Raw genomic sequence first — 7588 nt, forward strand, 5'->3', positions numbered from 1 at the left:
AAGACACCTTTCAATATTGCTTGTTAAATGGAAAACTGGACAAAGTTCAACTACTGTTGAAACTGAGAGCATAACAGAGCAAAACAGATCGATACAGGAAGAAAGGCAAAGGAGAGTGCTTTGCTATAGGATTACTGCTACTACTCCGTCTCTCTATCTCTCTCTATCCCTTACTCCATCTGAACACAGGCTAAATTCATACACCCTTTAATCTTACATTCATTTTACAGACAAATATAATTCTGAATTCAAGATTGACTTTATTGTCTGGTGTGGAAATGTGTCTTGTTGAGATCCACAATACTGAAATCTTTTCATGTTATTTGACATTCAAACAACAAAAACACTTATTCCATGGGATGAAAACAAGGTCCATGAGGTTTATACTTTGTCCATTTGTCTAGCAGCTGTTTTTCACTTTGAAATAAATGGATGCAGTTACCATGTGGTCTCATCCTGCAGCATGAAGCTAATGTTGACTCATTTTCAATATCAATCCTTGGGGCAGGTTGGCATGCAGACACATGGGTGTCACGGGCACCTCAACAGTATTGAGAAATGTCAGAATCTAAATCCAATCCACCCTGCCAACTGTAGAACAACTGGAGATGGATGTCTGGAGATACCTGCATATTTAATGTCTGGTTCCAGCCAGGTTGGGCTCCGTAGACGTCATGAACACTCAAGGTTTTTATAAGGACCACATCTCAGTGGTACTTTCAGACAGACCTGATATAGTTCAGCGTCATGGAAAAACTTGAAGCATTGGCTTCTTTTACTCTTTGTTACTTTCCCCCATCTCCCCTTTGGTGTATTTTGAATTATTTACAGGTACTTGGTTCTCACCAGGACAGCAGGTCTAGGGCTAGAGAGCTGTGGTTACACACAGCAGCTCTCCTGCTAATGCAAAAGCAAAGGCCTGTTAGGTTAGCCATGCATGACAGCCTCTCTAGCATCCACAAACTGCGCCATCATACTTCAGTAAAGTAGGTGGGGGGGAGTAAGAGAAGAGACGGAAGATGTAGGGAAAGAATGATGAAGAGGGGCATACAGGGACCAAAGATGTTGGGAAATGAGGGGAAGAGACTTCACAGTCACAAATGCTACCATACAAACAGGATTGCAACGCAAACCACAGTGATATGGAGAGGTGAGTTGTAGTAACAGGAAAACCAATGTTGACTTTTCATCTTTCCCTGACTTTGTTTGCACTGTTTTCCTGTGGCACTCCACACTGAGTCAACACCACGCTGGAAAATGCAGAGCTATGCTTCTCCATACAGTTCATGTCTCTGGATCAAAATTACTTCATATGGCAACCATACTCCAATATCTGTTTTATCATTCATATAACCATTATACTGTACATTGCTCAGAGTAAACTCAAAGAAATCAGTGAACTATAAAGAAAACACATTCTCAAGGAAACATAAAGATACAGAGAAATGTACCAATAAGCAAGACAAAGACAATGCTGTTTATCCCAAGACCTTTTCCTGTGTGGCACAGTACCTGTCCTGTGTTGGCACTCCAGCCAGAGAGTGGTGATGTCCTGGCAGAGCAGTGACACCGGGCTCAGAGCCAGACCAGGGCAGGTCCACCTAGCCTGGCTTCATACTCACTGGAGCTCCTTCTCATAACTGCATGGATGACAATTTCCAAATCAAATGACATCGGTCTTCTTGATCTCTGTGTATCACATGAATAATTTCCCTCATCATTATGCATGTCCTTCCCCTCTTTTCCTCTAAGTGAACCTGCCTATCTCTGTGTCCTTACAGGCACAGCCCCTTTACTTTGGGCCCTCCTCTGACCGCAGTTCAAACAAACTAAAAAGCCTCTTTGGGACTCTTTGTTTGGCAATGAGACCTATCAGGTGACAGCCTTGGCCTCAGGGTATCACTACACAGACACTGCCCTTTCTCTCTCTCTCACACACAGACACACACACACACAAGCACACACACACACGCACGCACACACGCACGCACACTTCTCATAAACTCAAAGTGTTTGGGGACAGAATTCATTCAAGTGTGTCTCGGTCTGGTCTTTCTGTCTCCTGCCTGGTTGGTCTATAAACTTTTGTCTCTCTTTCCAAGTGCAGCTGGTGCCATGATTGTCAAAACAACATTAATCAAAGATTTTATCAGGGGACATAACAATTACGAGGGGGGTGGGGTGGGGGGTGGGGTAGGGGGGCACTTTGAACATGAACATGATGGATAGATTTTATGTTAACCTGTTAACCCTGGTGACTATCCATGAATGAATTTGAAATTATCTTGAAATTATCCCTTTGATTTAAGAGATGAGAATGCAAGATTTCAAGCACTTTCATCAAAAAAAGGTTGTCATTATAAATGACAAATACAATGTAACATTCATCAGGTTAAAAAGAGTCTTTTTCTATGAATTGTAGCATCACAGAGATACTTCAATAATCCATGTCCAAAGAATGTCAGGCTTGTGATGTCACAAAGAACAATGTACTTCCTCCACAAAGAATAATGGGTTTATGAGTTCACTAAGAGAAGAATAGACAATACCCTCAGAGAGAATGCAGATATGTCACATCACAAAGAGAGTGACACTTGCGCCTTTACTGAGTTCATGACATCACCAACACTGCAACACATATGCTCCTGTTTATAGTAGCAGGTGGTTTTAAATCTTGCGTGACAGCAGGAGACCTCTGAGGTTGAGGCATAGATTACACTAATCTACCATGTCCAGGGAATACACTCACACATACATACAGACATACACATTCACATACACAGGCAGAGAACTAAGACAGGAGCACCTAAAATCAACACCTTGTTAGCCCAGCATGACCTAAGGTGATATTCAATCTCACTTACTCAGTTACATTCCCTTCCATAGGAAATGTTTCTGTGTTTGATAAGGTCAAGGTCAAACTAGCTCATCCTTTGTAAATCAACATACCCCTAAGATGAAAAATGATGCAAAATATAATTGATCAAACCACCTCCTACCAGAGCTTTTTTGTCTTTGAATTAATGATCTGTCCTCAGAGCCAATCATCAGGCTCCACGCTATATATCAGCCTTTCACTCTATTGACTGGATACTATGTCCAGTGACATCTATACTGTTAACAGACATTGATTAGGATCGACTGACTGATTGATCTGCATAGATGTCATTTGAGAAACAGCTTCCTTTTCCTCTTTGCTTTCAACTTTGAATACTAACCTCAAGCAAGGGTGTGCACACCGGAATGGCTCCATAGCAGAGGCCAGGCAAGTGGAAATCAGACTAGATAAATGGATGTGTCTGTGTTGGTGCCACTCGGTAGGACAGTTGCTACCATGTTGATAATGGCCACTTATTGCCTGAGGTGATTGGACACAAAGGTTCAACTGTCTACCCATCTGCAGAGTGCTCAGAGGCGCTCACACGCTCCTCATGGACTCAAGTTCACATAGAAACCTCCATCAGATTCCACCGCCCCACCCAGCCTCACTCAGCCCCACCTTGCCCCCAGCAACTCCCACACATATCGAATCAAACCACCCCCCACCCCCCAATACTTCTACTTTGTTTTTTGGGAGTGGCTTACCCTTAGTGGGAAATACCCTCCTCAAAGATGTCAGTTTGCAAGTCACTTTTTATATTGTAATACACTGTACCCTAACCATCTTTCTAATGTTTCTTAACATTGTCCTTTACCTTCTCCCCCTTCATCCTCCCCACTATTCTAATTACTTCCTACAATACTTCCATTCTTTGTTTTCCTTCACCCAATTCACACAGTATTATACAATCGTTAAGGGCCCAAGGCTCTGGCCCTCTGAATGAAAGTGGATAGGCCAGCCATATCAGATACTGTTTCCCACAAAAGGACGGACAGTGAAACCACTCCAGCTTCTTTCCTGATCTTTCTCTTTCTCTGTTTCTCAGCTCCTCAGCAAGTATCGATGATGTCACAAAGACCAAATGAGAGACAGGGAAGTTTATTTATGAATGCAGATGATGATCTCAAAGATGATTGTCTCCCAGGTGGTCTGAATGGATCTCAATCTGTGTATGGATGGCCTATGCAGTTCACTTCCAGAAGGGCTCAGATTAATCTTGTGGTGTGTGTATGCATATTTGTTTGTGTTCCACCGTTGTTGATAATTAGCCAATACCAAAATCATGGCTATTCTGGCCGTGCAACAAAAATGACGAGTCACCTTTCAAACATACACAAACATAGCTTAATGACAAACATGCACACACATTGACACACATAAGCACACATGCACACAGAATCACACTTGCAACCACATATTAAATGCTTTATTTGAATCCAGGAAATTTGATTAGAATTTACAGAAGAATAAATACAAGAAGAACCTATACTAGGTTGAACAATAAGGTAATTTATGGTCTGGATACTGATTACTCATTAATAGACGGAATCAGCACGTTTATGAATATGTCAAAGGCTGCCAAATATCAGAACCATCAGAAATCAGAAAAGCACCTCTTTCTGCTTTTCACTGACAAAACAACATCCATGTTATTGGGAAAATTGGGAGAAATATCCCCAATTGGAGTGACTGTAAAATCATTCCAACATTAGAGACGCACACACACACACACACACACCACCTGCTTGATGAGGCGCTAATGTTCTTTAAAAGGCTTAACGATGGGGATTAGTGGACACTCATGCTGCTCACGTTTGTGGGTAAGGAGTCAAACGTTAGTGGGTCACAGTCACACCTGAACCGCATGCCACTACTGACACAGATTAAACAGGACTACAGCAAAAGCCTTATATGCAGTTCATCATGCCAGAAAGAAAGGACTAATATAAGATCTATCAACAAGGGAACAAATTGATTGATTGCTTTCCAATTCATAATCTAAAAATAACCCATTTAGTCCAAACTGCACTGTCATGCCCTGTCCTATACTGCCTTCTTATAAGAAACCTGAAATGTGCTGAAAATATGCTGAAGGCTGAATTAAGGACAGATCAGAGATGCAGGGCAGGGAAAAGAATAGAAAGACATTAACAGAGAGATGGGGGAGGGTAGGAATTGGGGGAATAAGGGGCTTATAGACAGTCAGTGGAAGAGGAGTGACAGAGATAAAGCAAAGTACTAAATAGCACTAATATCATGAAGCCAAGGGGTGAGGGGGTTCAGTGGAGGGTGAAAGAGGGCAATGTTCAAGTTAAGGTTAATAATTGCTCTGTACTTGCAGGTCCTTAATAAAACAACAAACACTGAAATGAGATGGGAGGCTACAAACAGGGATGAGAGCCTGAACACACAAATCATAAAAACTGGGGAAAAAGAAGGAAAATAGTAATCCTCCACAAGAAATGAAATGATTTGTGTGTCCAAAAAAACTGAAATCCTGAAAAGAACTGAAAGAAATCACAAACCTGATAAAACAAAGACTCTGCTATGCTCCCCTGTTCTCCCCCAGCGTGTCCAGACCTATTCAAGCACATCATTAATTGTCTCCCAACTCAGTAACCCATCACTGTAGATCACAATCAGCATGGTATGCAGTACTCTTAGCTATTAGCACATCCAACAAAAACATAACTGGATCCATTGTTTTGGAGCATCTAGTTCCTCTGTGGCTGATATGTCGATTATATGTCGATTACAGATCTACTTTACTTTTCAATGGTAATAGAGAAGCAATAAGCAAAGGTCACGCTTTATTTGGATAGTTCAATGTTGATACTCAACTTCCTATCAAGTGGCTATATTGTGTCACTGAAAAGTTGACTGAGTTTCAAGTGATACTCATATAGTGTGAAAGTAGTATATAGATATCCAGTGTCTGGGCTGGGGTTAACTTTAGGATTGGGTTAATGTTAGAAATAGGGTCAGGTTAGGGTTGAGGTTAGGGTTAGGCTAAGGTCGGGGTTAGGTTTACATAGTCTAAGAGATGCACCAAATACGCTGTGACACTTTGCTACTTGCTGTCACCTGATTAGTTGAGTATCAACATTGGACTATCCAAATAAAGTGTTACCTAAGCAAATATTGTGTTCTCCTATGCAGAAAACACTAGTTGAGCCCAAAGGTAAAGAACTGTTGAACACAAGCAGAAGAAGACAGGCAGAGAAAGTGGAATTACAATAACAGAACCTTGGCAGATAAAATACCCACACAAAATAGGTAAATATTAATAAAAAGAGAAAATGGATTGAACGTTGGGAAGAATTAATCACACACTCTGTGGGTGAGAGACAGTGACAGAAAAAGAATAAGGCTTGTGATAGACAGTACAGTGGAAAAGAGATGAGAGAGAGAATGCTGAAAGCTCTGATACCTACTGTACAGCCAGTGGCAGCAGCGTGAAAACCTGTAGTATCTTTCCACTTCCTCCAGAGAGATCCGTACGTAGCCCCCACTCTCCTCTACTGGCCGCAAACACACCTCCAGCGCTCCCTCCATCTCTTCCTCTTTGCCCTCCACATTCTCCTCATCCATCACTATACCTCTCTCTGCCTCTCCATCCTTCATTGGCCCTGATTCAGCCTCCCTCTCACCTTCCTCCTGTATTTGACTCCTTCCATCTTCTCTTGCCCTTCCCTCTATTTGTTCTTCTCTAGTAGACAGAGAATCTATGTGTCCTGTAATCGCTGGCCAGTCCAGCTCCTCTCCCTCTAGTTGTTCATTTGAGCATACGTTCACCTGTCCTTCTAGGCTCAGCTCAAAGTCCCCCTCCATGCAAAACCCAGAGTCTAACTCAACCTCTACATCCTCCTCCATTAGGAAGCCTGAATCTCTCATCTCCTCTACCCCCATCCTGCTGTCCCAGTCTCCGTCTTGTCCACTCCTGTCCGTGCCAACATCTCCTACGCTCCTCTCCTGCAACACCTGTTCCATGCAGCTCTGTCCAGGTGTCACTGTAACTACTTCCCTATCATTCTGCCTCTACCCTCCCCCTGCCTCTTCCTCTCCCTCTGGCAGACTGCAGGTGCTCTACAGCCTGCAGGATGTCACTCACTGACTGTAGCTGCGAGGACTTCCTTTTGCCAGCTCAGGTTACCTTCCTTGTAGACAAAAGCCACAGTGTAGCTCTCGACCCCACCTTCCCTGCCTACACAAGCACCCTGATCCCTCCCATGAAAGGACAATTACCTGACCCCTCCCAGTTCAATAACACTTCCTCCAACCTGCCAATGTATGACAGAGTCTGACCTCTCAGTGGGATCCAGTTATGGCAGTAGAGCTGGCAATTGCCTTGACTCTTCAAGATTCACCAAATACAGGAATGTTTACACTAACAGTCAAAAGTTTGGACACACCTGATTGAATGTACTATGTTTTTGTTGATGCCTATGTATGAATTTCTTTCCAAAGCCTTTGCCTTTCCATCAAGGCAAAGGGCAGCTACTTTAAAGAATCTAAAATATAAGATAGTTATGATTTGTTTAACACTTTTTTGGTAACTGCATAATTCCATTTGTACTATTTCATAGTTTTGATGTCTTTACTATTATTCTAAAATGTGGAAAGTACTAAAAATAAAGACAAATGTGGTGTGTCCAAACTTTTGACTGGTAGGTATTTGCATGTCCTACATGCACACACAGCTGAAGC

This window comes from Centroberyx affinis, unplaced genomic scaffold, assembly GCF_046629955.1.
Source record: "Centroberyx affinis isolate AG114_WGS23_722 - 3 ecotype Tasmania unplaced genomic scaffold, CSIRO-AGI_Caff_v1 ptg000857l_1, whole genome shotgun sequence".
NCBI classification, from domain to species: Eukaryota; Metazoa; Chordata; class Actinopteri; order Beryciformes; family Berycidae; genus Centroberyx; species Centroberyx affinis.